The 20,826-nt window shown below is 43.0% G+C and overlaps 1 long non-coding RNA gene across 2 annotated transcripts in view; it reads right to left on the bottom strand.

Moving 5' to 3' along the window:
* Window positions 1-20,826, bottom strand: part of LOC143775326 (uncharacterized) — a 94,440-nt gene that overhangs the window by 31,984 nt on the left and 41,630 nt on the right. Inside the window, exon 1 of one of the 2 annotated variants that reach the window (XR_013215623.1) lies at window positions 13,632-13,679. The exons of the other annotated variant lie outside the window; for it this stretch is intronic. This is a non-coding gene — a long non-coding RNA (uncharacterized LOC143775326). Of the gene's footprint in view, window positions 1-13,631; window positions 13,680-20,826 lie in introns of those variants that run through there. 2 annotated transcript variants of the gene reach the window in all.

Below are 20,826 nucleotides of genomic sequence, written 5' to 3'. Positions count from 1 at the left end.
GATATCACCTGCTCCTTCTTGAAGTGACTAATGGTATTTAAACATTCAAGGGTGTGTTAATCAGCAGTGTGCGGTGCAGATCATCACTAGGTCCTAGAGGGAGAAGGATATCACTCCACAGCAGAAATGCAAGATTCAGAATGTGCTTGCAGAGCCAAGCGTAATGACCTTACACAGCCAGATCCAGAATGACTGTCTGTCACACCTGACACACCCGTGACACTCATATTGTATATAGCAGGTTATGTGGGTGTTCAAGCTGTTTATAGGAGGCTATGTTGGGGCTCATGCTGTATATAGGAGACTATGTGGGGGATCATGCTATATATAGGAGGCCATGTGGAGGCTCATAATGTATATAGTGTTATATAATGCTTTATATAAGAGGCTTTATAGAGGCTCATGCTGTACATAGGAGGCTATGCGGGGGCTCACTCTGTAAATAGGAGGCTAAGTGGAGGTTCATGCTGTATATTGAAGGCTATTTGAGGGCTCATACTTAATATATGGGGCTGTGTGGGGGCTCTTACAATGTATAGGGTGCAGTTTGTGGGCTCTTATGGTACATACAGGGCTGTGTGCGGGCTCATATAGGTATATAGGAGTAGGAGGATGTCAGCATACTTAATTATGCTCAACAGTAAGTGATTAAATTAATATTAATATAAAATAATTATAATTAATATGTCACTATTAGTGTTGAGAAGAATTAATTTCAGCCTATACATTTGGCCCTCCACAACAGTCATGGTCTCACATGTGGCCCTTTGGGAAAATTATTTGCCCACCCTTGATGTAGTGGCATAGAGCCTGATCCCAGCGATGTATCACATACAGGGCTGTTTGGTGCAGTTTTGATAGAATCTCTGTTTTTTCTACTGTAGATGTATCAGGGGTCAGACTGCTGAGCTCTCTATAATACCGCAAACCCCTGTTTGGCAGCTTGCTGTGTACACTGTGAAATGTCAGAAGGCTGCCAATCAGCGGTGGGGGCAGAATTACGCAGATTAGCTGGACTGCCATGCACATAAGACCTAAGGTACCTTCACACGAAGCGACACTGCAGCGATAGCGACAGCGATGCCGATCGCTGCAGCGTCGCTGTTTGATCGCTGGAGAGCTGTCACACAGACCGCTCTCCAGCGACCAACGATGCCGAGGTCCCCGGGTAACCAGGGTAAACATCGGGTTGCTAAGCGCAGGGCCGCGCTTAGTAACCCGATGTTTACCCTGGTTACCAGCGTAAAAGTAAAAAAAAAAAACAGTACATGCTCACCTGCGCGTCCCCCAGCGTCTGCTTCCTGACACTTACTGAGCTCCGGCCCTAACAGCACAGCGGTGACGTCACCGCTGTGCTTTCACTTTCACTTTAGGGCCGGCGCTCAGTAAGTGTCAGGAAGCAGACGCTGGGGGACGCGCAGGTGAGCATGTACTGTTTGTTTTTTTTACTTTTACGCTGGTAACCAGGGTAAACATCGGGTTACTAAGCGCGGCCCTGCGCTTGGTAACCCGATGTTTACCCTGGTTACCAGTGTAAAACATCGCTGGTATCGTTGCGTTTGCTTTCAAACACAACGATACACAGCGATCGGACGACCAAATAAAGTTCTGGACTTTATTCAGCGACCAGCGACATCACAGCAGGATCCTGATCGCTGCTGCGTGTCAAACGAAACGATATCGCTAGCGAGGACGCTGCAACGTCACGGATCGCTAGCGATGTCGTTTCGTGTGAAGGTACCTTTAGTCCTGCACTGCTAATCTCCTGCTGATAAGACACTGATTGTATTGAAACTACAAAACACAGCCTAATATGTGTGTGACACATCCCAAGAATCAGTCCCTTATCCCCAACATTATACTCCTCTCAGGTTAGATAGCAAAAAACATGCTGACAGACTCCCTTTAACAGTTCAAAGTGGTGCTGGTGCCATTCAGTGATCATATTCACAATGCAATGTTCAGAAGTTGAAAAAATTTTCTATAAGCATATCACAAGTTCAATCTGCAACAGAAGAATGCAGCCTCAGCTTCTTGATATGACATCTGTAAATCATGATTTTGGAACATCTGCTAAGAATGTGACTAAAGCTTTAGCTGCTGGACTAAGTATCCATAATTAATAGCACACCCGAGAGCAGTCAATCAAAAAATGATCCGAACTAGTAACTTACTTAGCTATTGGCATCAGGTCCCTTCAAATAAGATTTACTATTTAATATGTAACAGAATTAAGGAAACAAGGCAATTCCAATTGCTAAAGTGATCATGAGAAGTAATTGAGCTCAGGGCCCATGATTATAATCTAAATAAAATAAAACAATACAGTAAAAGAATTGAATAATACCATCTATTTATTACGCTTTGCTTATCTATCTATAATAATAATAATCTTTATTTTTATATAGCGCTAACATATTCCGCAGCGCTTTACAGTTTGCACATATTATCATCACAATCTAAATTCCCTATCAGTATGTCTTTGGAATGTGGGAGGAAACCAGAGTACCTGGAGGAAACCCATGCAAACACGGAGAGAACATACAAACTCTTTGCAGATGTTGTCCTTGGTGGGGTTTGAACCCAGGACTCCAGCGCTGCAAGGCCACCGTGCTGTCTGTCTGTCTATCTATCTATCTATCTATCTATCTATCTATCTATCATCTCTCTCTCTCATGTGATAATATATACAGTATATACATAAAATATACACTGCTCCAAAAAATAAAGGGAACACTTAACAAACACAATGCAACTCCATGTCAATCACACCTCTATGAAATCAACCTGTCCAGTTATGGTTCAACATTGATTGTTGATCAATTTATCCTGCTGCTGTTCAAATGGAAAAGACAACAGGTAGAAATGAAAGGCAATTAGCAAGACAAGCAAGACAAGCAAAATTGCTATGAAAAATACAGTGAAAAAGGAGGTACTTAGGGTATAGATTGGCCAATGCATGTGAGCCCAACTGCCATGTCAAGGCATCCATCAAAGTTGGGTCCCTGTCCTGATGTGTCACCTCACCTGGGCATATCAGGACAGGGACCCAACTTTGAACTTTTGCAATTTTGAAGATGAATATTTCATATATACTTAATATAGCGGGGTTTTTTTTCATTTTCTATGGCAGTAATGCATTTTCAGTGTTCTAGAGCGTATACGGCCCGCAATATCATCTGCGGCCCACAGCCAATTTGCCCGTTATTGGTAGCGGGCCCTTTAATTCTGCAGAGGTGCGCGCGAATGGCCACTTTGTGGCCTGGTGCCGCCCCCATCGCTCATTCAACTTATCAGCATCATAGATGCCGATACAGTTGAAAGCAGTGATGGAGGAGAAAGCGTCAGACGCTCACTCTTCTATCACTCCCGCCCTGCTTCTGACTCAGCGGGGGCGCGATGACATCACTTTATCGTGCGCCACGCTGCTGTTCCAGCAGTGGAGCCGATGACACCGGAGCAGAGCCTGGAGCAGCGCGGGGGAACAAGTAGGAGGGGTGAGTGTGTGTGAGTACAGGGGCTTCACTATAATGTTTGTGTGTCTCTGCACTATACTGTGTATTGGGGGAGCTGCACCTGCACCTTACTGTGTGTTGGTGGGGAGCTGCTCTGTACTGTATTTTGGGGGAAGCTGCACTATACTGCGTGTTGGGGGGAGCTGCACTATACTGTGTGTGGGGGGAGCTGCGCCTACACTATTCTGTGTATTGAGGGAGCTGTGCCTGCACTGTACTGTGTGTTGGGGGGAGCTGCACTGTACTGTGTGTGTGGGTAGCTGCACTATACTGTGTGTGTGGGGGGAGCTGAACTATACTGTGTGTTGGGAGAGCTGCACTGTACTTTGTGTTGGAGCTGCACTATACTGTGTGTTGAGGGAGCTGCACTATACTGTGTTGGGGAGAGCTGCGCTATACTGTGTGTTGGGGGAGCTGCACTATGCTGTGTGTGGGGGAACTGCACTATACTGTGTGTGTGGGGAACTGCACTATATTGTGTGTGTGGGGGAGCTTCACTATACTATGTGTGGGGGGAGCTGTGCTGTACTGCGTGTTGGGGGAGCTGCACTGTACTGTGTGTTGGGGGAAACTGCACTAGACTGTATAAGGGGGAGCTGCACTATACTGTGTGTGGGGGGAGCTGCGCCTGCACTATACTGTGTGTTGGGGGGAGTTGCACTATACTGTTTGTTGGGGGAGCTGCATAATACTGTGTGTGGGGGGAAGTGCACTATACTGTATGTGTGGGGGAGCTGCACTATGCTGTGTGGAGGGGAGCTGCACTGTACTGTGTGTGTGGGAGCTGCACTATACAGTACTGTGTGTGGGGGGAACTGCACTATACTGTGTGCGGGGATGGAGCTGCACTATGCTGTGTGTGTGGGAGCTGCACTATACTATGTGTAGGGGAGAGCTGCACTATACTGTGTGTATGGGGGAGCTGCAATTTATTTAAATCTTTGAATCAATATAGTTTGTTAATTTTTAAGTTAATATTTTTATACAGGCCCCGAACGCTATTATAAAATTCCAAATGGCCCTTGGCAGAAATGAGGTTCCAGACCCCTGTTCTAAAGTAATCATTCTTGGTAATTCATAGTGCAACCTTATAGTTTTTTTTCAAGTTATACTTTTTTTGTTTTCCACCTGTTCACACTAGCTTGGATGTGCTGGTCCTTTTTCTCTATTTGTATCAAACCCTTTTTGGTCATGTGCACTCCTGCTCCCATCAGCCACAGGTGATTTTAAGTAGTTAGCTGATCCATTCCTGCCCCATAAATTGTAGTCTTTTTTGCCCAGGACAGGTGACATATCAGGACAGGGACCCAACTTTGAAGGATGCCTTGACATGGCAGTTGGGCTCACATATATTGAAGAATCTATGCTCTAAGTACCTTCTTTTTACTGTATTTTTCATAGCAATTTTGCAGATGAATATTTCATATATACATTATATAGCTTTTTTCCTTTTTTCACATTTTCTATGGCAGTAATGCAGTTTCAAAGTTCTAGAGTAATCATTCTTGGTAATTCATGGTGCAACCTTATAGTTTTTCAAGTTACACGTTTTTTGGTTGGCACCTGTTCATAGTAGCTTGGATGTGCTATTCCTTTTTCTCTATATGAATTTGTATTCAGCCTCCTGTAGTCTGATACCCCTAAATAAAATTCTGAGTGACCAATTGCCCCCAGAAGTCACATGATTAGTAAATTGAGTCCACCCTTGTGTAATTTAGTCTTAGTATAACTACAGTTGTTCTCTGAGACCTTCCGAGGTTTAATTGACAACAGTAGGGGTCAAACAGCATCATGAAAGGCAAGGAACACACCAGACAGGTCAGAGATAAAGTTATGGAGACTAGTAAAACATTTTTTAAAATAGCCAATAATATCACTTTCAAGGGACAAATACCATCACACCTTGGCTGGACTACATATTACCACCACATAGTGACCGAATAATACCACATACAAAGGACAAGTACTGTCACACCATGATCAGATCACATATTACCACCACATAGTGACCGAATAATACAACATACAAGGGAAAAATACCACCACGCTATGTCCAGGTCATATATTACCACCACATAGTGACCAATAATATGAAATACAAGGGACAAATACCACCATACCATGTCTAGATCACATATTTCCACTACAAAGTGACTGAATAATACCACATACAAGGAACAAACGCATTCACACCATGACCAGACCACATATTTACCACCACATGGTGACCGACTAACACCACATACAAAGGACAAATACCATCACACCATCACCAGACCACATATTACCACCACATAGTGACCAAATAATGCTACATACAAGGGACAAATACCACCACATCATGTCCAGATTACATATTACAACCACATAGTGACTGAATAATATCACATACAAGGGACAACTACCACCACACCATGTCCAGCTCACATATTACCACCAAATAGTGACCAATGATATCACATACAAGGGACAAATACCACTATACCATCTCTGGATCACATATTACCACCACATAGGGACCAAATAATGCTACATACAAGGGACAAATACCACCACATCATGTCCAGATTACATATTACAACCACATAGTGACTGAATAATATCACATACAAGGGACAACTACCACCACACCATGTCCAGCTCACATATTACCACCAAATAGTGACCAATGATATCACATACAAGGGACAAATACCACTATACCATCTCTGGATCACATATTACCACCACATAGGGATTGAATAATGCCACATGCAAGGGGCAAATACTGCCATACCATGACCAGAACACATACTACTACCAAACAGTGACTGAATAATACCACATACAAGGGACAAATACCACCACACCATGTCCAAATCACATATTACAACCATATGATGACCAATAATACCACATACAATTGACAAATACCACTATACTTTGACCAGACCTCTTATTACCACCACATAGTGACCGAATAATACCACATACAAGGGACAAATACTACCACAAAATGACCCAATCACATATTACCACCACATAGTGTCTGAATAATATCACATACAAGGGAGAAATACTGTCACACCATGACCAGATCACATATTACCACCACATAGTGACCGAATAATACCAAATGCAAGTGACAAATATTATTACACCATGACCAGAACACATATTACCACCACATAGTGACCGAATAATACCACATACAAGAGACAAATATCACACCATGACCAAACCACATTACCACCACATAGTGACCAATAATACCGTATATAAGGGACAAATATCAACACACCATGGCCGGACCACATACTGAAACCACATAGTGACCGAATAAAACCACTTGCAAGGAACAAATACCGCCACATAGCAACCAAATACTACAATACTGATCATCAATTAAAAAATGACAATACTAATATTACTATAATTGCCATTACACACAAAACCTCTGTACATAGTGTATAGTGTACAGGTAATACAGTCATTACCGGTGACTTTATAGACAAGAACTCTGTATATAGTATACAGTGTATAGTGTAAGTCCTCTTGCGCGGTACCACCAGCGGAACACCGTCGCACCACACACACACACACACACACACTGTATACGCCGTACGCACCACACACACACAAACACACACTGTATATGCCGTACGCACCACACACACACACACTGTATACGCCGCACGCAGCCTCTTGCGCAGTACCACCAGTGGAACACCGTCGCGAACACGCTGCCGCCGGGATTAGCCGAATGATTTGCTGACCGCTGCCATCTTTGTACAGGAGGAGTGCATGCGCAGTTTTAATGTGACCGCTGCTATCTGTCTGCACAAAGATGGCGGCGGTCTGATTTACTGCACCTGCGTGAATAATTCGGCTGATCCTGGCGGCAGATGCGCGACGTGTCTACAGGCGGAGGAAGCCGGTCACATTAAAGGGGTTTTCCCACAAACAAAAGTCCATTTTAAAAATTGTCTGTGTCTGACCATGTACGGAGAAAACCACATCTCCTTGGAAGGGGAGGGAGCAAAAGATAATACTGACAATACAGCAGGGGATCACAGAGGATTCATTTTGTCAGGTAAAATATTTCACTGACTGTTTTTAAACAATATTATATCTCACAAAAGGGAAAGAGAGAGTGGATAGGTGGGTGAGGACACGGGGGGAGAGATTCTCAACGCTGCAAAGCCTGCCCCCTTCGTGACATTACCGCCCTCCTGATGCGATAGCATCGGGCCTCCATCTAGTATAAAATAATTAGCCTCTGTACTCTTTCTCCAAATTCAATATCAGTCAAACTCCTGCATCCTCAAAGCCCACCACTCTGTACCTCCCACTTTCCCGATTCATTATATTGACATGCCCCCATCAGCCCCAATTCATTATGTCATGTCTTCTCTCTCTCCCACCCCTACCCTCAATTCATCCTTTATACAGCATCATTTACTCTTCCCTACACTCAATTCATCATCATTTACTCTCCCCATCCCCCAGTTTCAATACATTATTATTTTCTCTCCCCCACCTTCAATTCATTATCATTTGATGTCCCCCATTCCCAGTCTCAATTCATCATTTGCCCTCCCAACCACTTTCAATTCAACATTATTTTCTCTCCCAACCCCCACCCTCAATTTATCATTATCTGCTCTTTCAATCCCCGTAACCTCAGTTCATCATTTGCTGTCCCCCAATTCATAATTATTTGCACTGCCCCACCTCAATACATCATTATTCAAGGTCTCCCGTCTCATACTCACAATTCATCATCATTTGCTACCTCACCCCCAATTCATTTTATTTAAAAAAAAAAAAAAAAAAGTTTTTCATACTTACCTCTCAGACGATCCCCTGTATTGGCATGGTTGTGATTCACCAGCGAAGCATGTGAACCATCCAGTATAAAGGCCAGATCAAGAATGCCAACACCATTATACTCTCATTAGTGTAGGGATTGGACGCAGCTGGAACGATGGACAGATTCTGACTGCGCATTCTGCAAAAAAGTCTCTGTGTGTACTCAGTAACTCATATCTGTGAGAGTACTGTGCCTTTAAGCTGCTGTGTGTACTCTGCACACCCCACCTGTGGGAGTACTGTGCCTTTAAGCCACTGTGTGTACTCTGCATCACCCGCCTGTGGGAATACTGTTGCTTTAAAGGGAACCTGTCAGCAGGATTGTGCACAGTAACCTGCAGACAGTGTCAGGTCGGCACAATGATTACAATGATATCTTGGTTGATGAAATCCGTCTTGTGGTTGTTGTTTAATCTTTATTTTTAGTTTTTAGTTAATGATATACAGTACTTGTGCTCCGGGGAGGCTTTGCCTCCTTCTTTCGATCGCTGATAGCTGTTACTGCGCAGGCGCGGCCATCGCCATTTTGAGACTTTTTTTTTTAAAATTAATTTATTTATAGCCTGAAATAAAAGAATTAACTGCACGTTACACATGCGATCATGCTTCAGCGCAGGTGCCTGCCTGCTGCAGGTGATTTTTTTTCTCAATATATAAAATATTCATTATGTAAAATAAGGTGCAGGTCACTGAGGGATCAGTGACCTGTCAGAAGCCATACAGATAAATACCTAAGCAGAGCACCACATGAAGAACCCCCACAGGCCCGCCCCGAAGCACAACAACCACAAGAAGGATTTCTTCCCCCCAGGTATCATTTTAATCAGTATAACAGCGTCAACCTAACACTGTCAGTAGGTTACTCTGCACGATCCTGTTGTCAGGTTCCCTTTGAGCCACTGTGTATACTCTGCACCCCCCCCCCCGCCTGTGGAAGTACTGTGCCTTAGAGCTGCTGTGTGTACCCTGCTCCCCAGTGCCTTTAAGCCACTGTGTGTTTTTTAGTAGTCTGGAAAATAAATAATTGGAATCAGCCATCTCGTTTCCATTTCTAGGCCATAGAAATAATTTTCCTAAACCGGTTTGTGTTTGAGAGTAGTCTAGGAAATAAATAATTAACATCAGTCATTTTGTTGCCATTTATAGGACAAAAAAATATTTTCTCTTGCCCAGTGTGTGTTTTTTTTAGTAGTCTGGAAAATAAACACTTGGCATCAGCCGTCTCATTGCCATTTCTAGGCCAAATAAATAATTTTCCTATACCGGTATGTATCTTATAGTAGTCTGGGAAATAAGTAATTGGCATCAGGCATCTCGTTGCCATTTCTAGGCCAAAGAAATAATTTTTCTAAATTGGTATGTGTTGAAATAGACACACACCTGTCCTGGAGACCTCTATGGTTGTCACTGCCAGATTGCTATGATCGCCACCTGGTGGTCGGCACTCATAGCAAGTGAGGTATTCTACTTCATGCAGGCGATCTGGCGTTTCGACGCACAAAAAATAAGCCCTCAACCAATACGAGATAACAAAAATGGAGACGATTCAAGGAAAATGGCGCAGTTTATTTACTTTTTTAACAAAGTTTGGAATTTTTTTCTCCACTTAGATAAAAAAGAACCTATACATGTTTGGTGTCTGTGAACTCGTGTTTGGTGTCTATGAACTAATGTTGAGGAGAGCCATAAGATCAAATACTTAATTAACCTCAAGATATAAGAGATTGAGAGAAACGACCCATAAAGCGTATTGTTTAGCCTTACATAAGCTTGCTCAGATCAAAGCATGACACTAAAGATGGCTGCCATTTCCTTTTTCACCACGCACCATGTGCTAGTATCCAAGGTGACACCCAGCCTGATGACCTCATGGATCTGCCCCACGTTGGGCACCAAAATGTTAGGTTGAGCAATAAGAAATGTTCACTCTAGTTGCCTACTCCTGGCCTAATGGATATTGATCAAGTGCGCACTAAAGAAATAACATCAGACAACACACAGTCAGATGTAAGCTCTCCTTGATCAATCTATGGCTCAGCTCCAAGACCTTTATTTAATCCGAACATAGGTTTATATAACCCCTGTAAGGGGGATCAGTTAGCTATAAAATGGGAGTGATCAGATGTATTCCATTGGTTAGTGGGTTGGGCAATGAGCTAGTCCATGGGCGGATCCATGATGTCATCAGGCTGGGTTTGGTCCATGAGGTCATCAGAGTGGGCGTCACTGTGGGCCGGTCCATGAGGTCATCAGGCTGGGCATCCCCATCGCTGGCTTGGCCTCAGTGGACTTTGTGGAAGGCAACAGAGGAATAAACCACTGTTGATGCAAATCCTAAAAAAATGAGATGGAATTTGCTAAAAGGCATATTAACACTGATATTGTTGGAGACATAGTTTTACTTCATTAGAAAGGTTTTCACTGTCGCTCCACAGCACTTCACTGTCTGTCTCTATTACATTTCTCTCTGCTCTAATTGGCGTGAGAAAACACTGATGAGAGCAACATGACAGTCATCGACAATAAAGTGCTGTGAAGAGACATTAAAAACTCTTCTAGAGAAATAAAACTCTGTCACTAACAGCAGTGTACTTCCTATTTTTGGCTTCTTTTGCTTGCGCATGCACATTAGAATCATGCATGGTGCATCGGAGTCAATTAAAAGCCATGCCATACACAAGATGGTGGTGTGCGTCCATTGAAAATTAGTTATATAAATCAAATTAAAGCTTTTTTTTAGATATACAGTGGGTACGGAAAGTATTCATACCCCTTTAAATTTTTCACTCTTTATTTCATTGCAGCCATTTGATAAATTCAACAAAGTTCATTTTTTTCTCTTTAATGTACGTTCTGCACCCCATCTTAACTGAAATAAATCAGAAATGTAGAAATTTTTGCACATTTTTAAAAAAAGAAAAACTGAAATATCACATGGTTGGTCATAAGTTTTCAGACCCTTTGCTCAGTATTGAGTAGAAGCACCCTTTTGAGCTAGTACAGCCATGAGTCTTCTTGGGAATGATGCAACAAGTTTTTCACACCTGGATTTGGGGATCCTCTGCCATTCTTCCGTGCAGATCCTCTCCAGTTCCCTCAGGTTGGATGGTGAACATTGATGGACAGCCATTTCCAGGTCTCTCCAGAGATGCTCAATTGAGTTTAGGTCAGGGCTCTGGCTGGGCCAGTCAAGAATGGTCACAGAATATTTCTGAAGCCACTCCTTTGCTATTTTAGCTATGTGCTTAGGGTCATTGTCTTGTTGGAGGGTGAACCTTCAGCCAAGTCTGAGGTCCAGAGCACTCTGGAAGAGGTTTTCATCCAGGATATCTCTTTGCTTGGCCGCATTCATGTTTCCTTCAATGACAACCAGTCATCCTGTTCCTGCCACCACCATGTTTCACTGTCGGGATTGTATTGGGCAGGTGATGAGCAGTGCCTGGTTTTCTCCACAAATACCGCTTAGAATTATTACCAAAATGGTCTATCTTTATCTCACCATCTCACCAGACCAAAGAATCTTATTTCTTATAGTCTGAGAGTCCTTCATGTGTTTTTAGCAAACTCTATGTAGGCTTTTATATGTCTTGAACTGAGGAGAGGCTTCCGTCGGGCCACTCTGCCATCAAGGCTTGACTGGTAAAGGGCTGAAGTGATAGTTGACTTTGTGGAACTTTCTCCCATCTCCCTACTGCATCGCTGGAGCTCAGCCACAGTGATCTTAGGGTTCTTCTTTACCTCTCTCACCAAGGTTCTTCTCCCACGATTGCTCAGTTTGGGGGGACAACCAGGTCTAGGAAGACTTCTGGTGGTCCCAAACTTCTTCCATTTAAGGATTATGGAGGCCACTCGGCTCTTAGGAACCTTGAGAACTGCAGAAAATCTTTTCTAAACTTGGCCAGATCTGTGCCTTGCCAGTTGCCACAATTCTGACTCTGAGCTCTTTGGCCAGTTCCTTTGACCTCATGATTCTTATTTGGTCTGACATGCACTGTGAGCTGTGAGGTCTTATATAGACAGGTGTGTGCCTTTACAAATCAAGTCCTATCAGTTTAATTTAACACCGCTGGACTCCAATTAAGGAGTAGAACCATCTCAAGGAGGATCACAAGGAAATGGACAGCATGTGACTTAAATATGAGTGTCTGATCAAGAGGTCTGAATACTTATGACCATGTGATATTTCAGTTTATCTTTTCTTAAAAATTAGCAAAAATGTCTACATTTCTGTTTTTTTTTTCAGTCAAGATGGGGTGCAGAGTGTATATTAATGAAAAAAATTGAACTTTTTGAAGTTACCAAATGGCTGCAATGAAACAAAGAGTGAAAAATGTAAAAGGGTCTGAATACTTTCCGTACCCACTGTATATTGACTTTCAAAGCAGTATCGAAAATGAGTATCTAAAACAAGTGAACAAATAAAATTGAATTTTTTAATAACAATTGACTGTTTTGCCGATATGTACTCTTTATCATGTCTATTGATCTTGTGATTTCCATAATTCCACCATTTTTTCTTCTTCGTGTTGCAATTTCAATGTATATGTAGATGATATGACTTGTTTCCCATCTTGCTCTGTATGGCTTAAAATCTACATTCATCTGAGTTGAATATTTTGGGGGTTTAAAGGGATTATCTCAAGTTTGAAAGTTATCTCCTATCCATCCAACTGCTGGGTCCCCCTCCCATTTCGAGAACTGGTGCTTTGCAGAGCCCTGTGTAGATCATTGATTCGTATGCGAATGCTGAAGGCTAGCTATACGCTCATCTATCTTCGGCAGGACATGAAAAATTAATGGAGCAGCAGTGCCCATGCTTGACCACTTGCTCCATTCAAATAGGGCTTTTCGGAGCCCGAATTCTTGAGAACGGTGGGGATGCCAGAGGTCGGATTGGATAGGGGATAACTTCATGATTAGAACATAGTTGACAAAACAAGTATAAGGCCTCATTCACAAATTCATGTGTAAACATGTAAGTGAAAAAATAGTACTGGTGTCATCAGTGTTTTGGATCAGTGTGTCATCCGTGTGTCTGTTTGTACCATCAGTGTGTCATCAGTGTTTTTCTTTAAAACTGGAGAAACAAATGGGTTATTCTGCGTTGCCATGGTCTGCAAAATTACCAGTGTCAAGAACTTATTTTCCCCACTGTATCTCCTCTCCAAGATCCTATTCTAATATGTAGTAGGTGTAATAATAATATTAGCAAATACCTCCAATTAGAAATGCAGTATAGTTCTTCTGTTTCGCTATGTCTCTTACCTCATGTCCAGGCATTGCAGGACCTTAGGTATCCACGGTTACAACCACTGTCATAGTGACAGTTGTTAGCAAGTTGCTAGTGGTCGTAACCATGGATACATAAGGTCCTGCATTGACCCCTCTCATAAATCCTGGCAGAAAAAAACAAACGTGTCCATGAGTTTTGCCCAGACACACAGTCTGTTAAAAAAACGCTTACATGTGAATAGCCCCATAGATTATAATGGCTACATGTTGTATTCATGAAAAAAAGGGACAGGGATGTCTGAATGACATTAGTCTGCGCAATGTATTTGGAAAGCATAGTTTCCTATAGATAAAAATATCTTGACAGGTTTTTATCTGGTTACTATCCGCTCTATAGCACACAAGATATGTGTCTTCTCCTTATATAAAGTGGTGATCCTGGGTCACACAGCACATCATATCGTCCTTTGTGCCAGTGATAGAGTTAAGAGATTATTGTATTCAGAAGAGCTTTTCCCCCACCCTGGCACAGTCTCACCGTCTAAATATAGAGATGCCATTCTCAGTACTTTTCTGCATGTGTCTCCATGATTAGCACAATGAAAGCCGCCTCTGTATAGCCACAGAGTACTGTAAGTGATACATTCCCCACAATAATCCCGGCGATGTAAGCTATTTGTGAGACACCTTACATACCCCCTTGCATCCACTGACTTCATAGCAAGTCATTTATAATGATTTATATTAGGTTATTTTAACCTGAAATATCCAAAACCTTTCATTGAGTAACTAAAGAGGCAGGCAGCTAAAGTAACTCTATAAAGTTTGGACTACTTTAAAAAGTCCCCAAAATTTTGGTCTCTATGATGAGATTAACTAGGAGGGGGCAGGTGTGGACAAGTGGAGTCACACTTAAAAAAGTTGTCCACTACTCGGACAACCCCTTCTCATACCCCACGCTTGGCCTTGATAAAATAAAAAAGTCTATACTCGCCTCCCGTGCCGGCGCCGTTCCATCGGTGTCAGCACTTGCGTTCCCGGGGCTCTCGTGCTTTTGATATGACACAAGACCCAGGAGCAAATCAGCGCTGGCGTCACTATCTCCGTCTTTGGACAAATCGAACATCAAGAGAAAGTCCGGACTGGGGCTCCTCTCTCACTTCCTCTTGATGATTGATTTGTCCGAAGGCGGACATAGTGATGCAGCGCTGATTGGGCGCCGGGCTCACATGTCATATCAGCAGCACAGGAGCCCCGAGAACGCATGTGCCAACACCAATTGAACGGTGCCGACATGGGAGGTGAGTATAACTTTTTATTTTATCACCGCCAAACATTTAGATCAAGAAGGGTTTGTTCTAGTAGTGGACAAACCCCTTTACACTTTCCTAAAGCTTTGCTGTGACTATGTAAAGGGAGATCCTCCTAGGTTCATATCTTATACTGTGCACTCCCGTACATGTAGTTTCTTTTTGGACACCATTGTATCCTAAGAGTATGTTCAGATGTTACAGATATTTCACAGATTTTCAGTCTGGATTTTGAAACGTGAAATTGGAAGCAGAAGAATGCGATACAGCAAACGTGGATGTGAATTTCATTTCACCTACATGCTGCTTTTTTCAGCCTGCATATTTAACCTGTTTTGCAATTTTTTTTTAATCCACAGCATGATAAACAGCATACAGTGGCATGTAAATGTTTGGGCACCCCTGGTCAAAATTACTGTTATTGTGAGTGCAGCGCCCCAGAGTCCTGGTCGTTGCAGTACTGTGGCTCCGCCACTATGGGGTGCTATGGTGCGTCTGATGGCACTGAAGGAGTTCATCTGATCAGGTATCACAGACACCAATACATTTCACAGCCGGGCCTCCGGGGGGAGCTAAGGGTGCTATTCATTAGGCCACTCCCCACCATAGTGGGTAAACTGGGGGTCAGGCAGGAAGTTAGATCAGAAAGCTGACTGGGTTGGAACCAGGCAACACCTTGTGGCAGAGGGTGTTGTAGGGGAAGATACAGTAGGGTCTCTGTCAGGGGTGGGATCCTGACAGAGGCTTGGCAACAAGAACGAACGTAACGGGACCGTGCCTGCTCCGGGTAGCGGCGGTGCCCAAGAAAGGATTAGAAGAGAGATAGATTGTGCTGAGTGAGAAACGGGATCACGCAAAGGAGAAATACCAGTAGGAGTCGTGCTGTAAGACCGAAGCAACATCCTACTGAGGCGCAATACCGGTGGCCGGAACGCCGAGGGAGTAGAACAACATTCAGCTTCAAGCAATACTCCAAACAGCGGCAGGGCAGTCAGTCTCAGGCGGGCTGTCTAACTCAAATCACCTATGAAGTCTTGGGAGGCAATTGTGGGAGAGGGGCGTCTCTAGGGTCCCGGAAGAACTCCAGGCCTACCCGTCAAACGGGTGCCGTTCCTACCCGAACCTCAGGGAGGGACGGAGGATTAGCAGAACATCATCTAGTCGAGTTGTGAGGGAACATCAGAAACAGACACAACAGTTGTGGGGTACTTTCCGTAAGCACAGCAGGGAAGGACTACAACACATAGCGCTAGGGGGAAGGCACAGATTTCCTCCTGTGAAGAGAACTCTGGAAATGTCATTGGACCGGCCGGACTTGCGCAGCCTGGTGAGCCGTATTCTGGATTGAGGACCCAGAGATCTTCAGTAAAGAGGTAAAGAGACTGCAACCTGGTGTCCTCATTATTTACCGCGACCTGCACCCCACAACTGCACCGTTACAACACCCCTTATTGCACCGGACGTCCCCCACTGACAGACAGGGCCACGGACCGGGTCTAGCCACCGTGACAACCCCAGAACTGAGACTCAGAGGCCCGGCTCCGGGTACCCCTCGGCCCTGCGGCGGTGTGGGGGCGCTCCATGAACAGTTTACCAAGTTGAAGATGAAATGATCTCTAAAAGGCCTAAAGTTACAGATGATACAGTTCATTTATATTTTAGGTAAAAAGAAACATATATTCATCTTTTACATTTTAAAAATTACAAAAAGGAAAATAAGCAGATGCAAAAGTTTGGGGACCCTGCATGGTAAATACCTGGTAGCAGCCCCTTTTCAAAGTATCGCAGCTTGTAAACACTTTTTGTAGCCACACAAGAATTATGATGAGGACACAGAAGAGGTTTTCTTCTCATGACTCTTCCATGAAGGCCATATTTGTGCAGATGTCTCTGAACAGTAGAACAATGTACCACAACTCCAGAATCTTTCTGAATTTTTTTTTACAGTCAAGCAGTAGTTCTGATTTTCCTCTCTAGCAATCCTATGAGCAGCTCACACTGAAATTTTGCTAGGTCTTCCAGACCTTATCTTGACTTCCACTGTTCCTTTTAACTGCCATTTCTTAATTACATTTCAAACTGAAAAAAGGCAGCTTGACAATGCTTTGCTATTTTCTTATAGCCTTCTCCACTATTTGAACCTCCACCATTGTTATTTTCATAGTGCTAAGCAACTGCTTAGAAGAACCCATGGCTGTTGTTTTGTGGCAAAACAATTAAAAACTACACTCTCAAATAATCCTCAAAAAAATATGAAAAAAGTTTTCCTAACAAAAAAACATTTAGAGACGACAGTCAGATTAAAATCAGACATGTTACTGATTTTTTCCGAGGACCTCTTGGTCTGAGGAAAAAATGGGACATGTGCACGGCCCCATAGAATATCATAGGTACAAGTGCTATCTGTGAAATCCAAAAATAGCGCTCATCTGATGAAATCGGTCGTCTGCATGACCCCTAACTATGATAAGCCTTCTATCCACAAAGTCTGTCAGTTTCTTAATCTGGTCATGGTCAACTTTTTGGGGCAGTACGAACCACAGCCTCCCAGACACTGTTCAAAGAGGTGAACTATTTTATTTCACCATAGATCTCCTGTATAAGAAGGGGCCTACAAGTTCTCAATAGGACTGAACGCCTTGTACTTCTGGGCCTCCAGGGAGTTGGCACCTCAGGAATATGGACAGCACTGGAGGATAATGGGCTCCTGGTCGCTTCACATTTGATTCTTCTCAAATCTTTGGCAATTAATGTGCCTCTTTTTTCTGAACACAATTTTAGTGACTCTGTTGACTGAGCAAAACTTCTAATGGTGTTGTGATTACTTCCCAATATCTTACCAATTTCAAGAGTGCTGCTCCCCTCTATAAAACTTAAACATTGTTGACTTTTCAGTTAGTTACATCTCTTTTTGGGCCCATTTTGCCTGAGGAAAACAAACTGCCTAATAATTTTGCACACCTCGATAAAGGAGGAAGTTTCCTTAGACCTCAACAACCTCATTACACAAATACACATCCCATAATCTGCTTCACCCAATAAGCCTTCACGTTTATACAGCTAGAAGTTGGAAAATCTGCATAAAAATTGTCAAAATGGTCAAAATACTCACTTACCTAATAACTCTGCACACAGTATAGAACATTTGTAAGTTGTACGCTCATCATGGCATGTCACAAACACAGATGAAAGAAGACTGAACATCCTAATAGATGACCTGGATGAGTGTGGCTTCCTGTAAAATCACATCAGGAAATCCCTTAAATCTGGCTCTTATCCACCATACACAGCTCAGCTAATCTAAGTATACATCAAGTCCTAATTTATATATACAGAGGCTGAGTGAGATTATATACAGAGGAAAGTCAAAGCAGCGCATTCATGAGGTACTACGTCACTGCTGACATACAGTATATGTACAAGGAAGGGAATCAGTAGCTTCTTCTTCAGCTTAAAATGCAGATGTGAAGATCTTATTGACCATCTCGCTGCATTTAGGATCCAATTCACCATTTCTAAATCAGCATAAGGGTTCGCCCAAATCTGCGTATAAAATCAGGGAGTGTAGTGTGATTAAAAAAATTGCATTGCACTCTCACCAATGTTATTCAGTGAGGCAGTGTTCATCTGCAAGTTTTTCCTCAGCTGGAATCGGGCTCAGGAAAAAAATCACAGCATGCTGTGTATGGCCACATATATCTGATAAGACTTGACAATGCAAGTCAATGGATGCGCGAAAAAAAACAGACGGCACACAAACCATGCTTATGCCGTCCATTTTTTTTTCTCGCACACATCTCAAAGGAACCATGACATTTCATAGGTAAACTCACAGCCAGAACCCTCAGAATAGATAGCTATATAGAATAGATAGATAGAATAGAATAGGTACAGTTGATGTTCCGTAGATGTATAATGTCACAAGCCCCCTACATATAATAAACTTGCATCCTTTAGTGCCTTTCATGCAGTACCCAGCCACTAAAGGGTGTTTAGCCTTGTTTAGCCTAATAAAAAAATAATCAAACAATTTGATAAAACCCGACGAGGCCCCATCTTTTTTTGGTTACCAGAAAAGGTAAAGCAGACAGCTGTGGGATTATATTATCAACATGGGAAGGTCCCTGGATATTGTGCTCTTCTCAGCCTAAAAATACCAGCCCTTAGCCTCCCCACCGGGCTGGACCCAACTCCTTAACGGGCCCCAGGGGAAGGATTCGGCCATTCACTAATAACTGAATGTGTGTCCCTTGGTGCACATTCAGTTGAAATCTATTGCCGTGCAGGACACGATTCCTGCGCTGCAATAGGATCCGCCAGCGAATCAGAGGCCAGCAGCTGACGTTGGCGTCCGCACCTCAAATAGTGGAGGAACAGGATGCAGCTGGACCCCGGCCAAGTAAGGAGACACTTTTTTTTAACTGAAATCCGCAGTATGGGGAGACATATGGTGTGAAGGGTGAGTGGACATATATGGGGCAGGATGGACACATATTGGGGGACAGGATGGAGACACATAGGGGAGCAGGATGGAGACATATAAGGACAGGATGATAGGACATATATGAGGGCAGGATGGACACATATGGGGGGCAGGATGGAAACATGTGGGGTGGGGCAGGATGGAGACATAAGAGGTGAGGCAGGATGGAGACATATGGGGCCAGGATGAGAGGTCATATGTGGCCAGGATGGGAGGACATATGGGAGCAGGATGGAGACACACTAGGGCCTGGAATGAAACACATGGCGGCAATGAATGAGACACATGGGGGCAGGATGGGGGACATTATTACAGGAAGGTGCCAGGATGTGGGACATTATTACTGTAGGGGATATTTAAGGGATATTATTACTGCTGTGATATAAATTATTTTTGAGGATACTGATTTCAGTGGGGGGTGGGGTCCTATCACTGTGCAGTGCGGCACTGTTTTCTTCATCTGGCGTGGTGTAGAAATTGGGGAAAAATTGGGGAATGTGCTCTAAATAACTGTTATTTTCTGCAGAGACGAGTCCTAGCTGGAAGAATTGATGGCGGTCTGCACTGGATGAAGAAGAAAAGCGAAGATGAATATCTTCAACTAGAGATGTCACTGGTGAGTCAGTGTGTTACCTGTATGCTTACGCAACACACTGACAACATATACAGAGCTCTTGTGTATAATGTCACTTGTGATCACTTTATTACTTGTACACTGTACACTATATACAGAGCTCCTGTGTATAATATCACTGGTGATCACTGTATTACCTGTACACTAACACTATACACTGTATACTATTAATGATCAGTATTATAGTATTTGGTCACTATGTGATGATAATATGAGATCTGGTCAAGGTGTGGCAGTATTCGTTCCTTGTATATGGTATCATTCGGTCACTATGTGATGGTACTGTAATATGTGGTCTGGTCATGGATTGGCAGTATTTGTCCATGTTTATGTGATATTATTTGATCACTATGTGAAGGTAATCTGTGGTCTGATCATAATTTAATGGTCCATGTGGTATTATTGGGTTTCTATGTGGTGGTAAGATGTGGTCTGGTCATGGTGTGCCGGCATTTGTACCTTGTGTGTGGTATTATTCGGTCACTAGGTGGTGGTAATATGTAGTTAAGTCATGGTGTGACAGTATTTATCCCTTGTATTTTGTATTATTGGTCATTTTAAAAAATGTATGTGAGACATTCCAATAAAGAAAAATAAATATAAATATATATAAAAAGAGTATTGGATATTTTAGGAAATGTTTAATAATGATTGCAGTACAGTTGGCCCTGCCAAAAGAGTCTAACTTATTGTGGTGGTGGCTTAAGAAATCTTTTGACCAAAACAAAAACTGATGGTTATGTATGTGATCTTGTGTTCGATGGGAACTGTTAATGTGTGATTGGTGAGGGCCTGCTGCAG

Source organism: Ranitomeya variabilis, chromosome 5, assembly GCF_051348905.1.
Source record: "Ranitomeya variabilis isolate aRanVar5 chromosome 5, aRanVar5.hap1, whole genome shotgun sequence".
Lineage (NCBI taxonomy): Eukaryota > Metazoa > Chordata > Amphibia > Anura > Dendrobatidae > Ranitomeya > Ranitomeya variabilis.
Note: the sequence above shows the minus strand (reverse complement) of the source record. Positions and strands in the feature narration are given on the sequence as shown.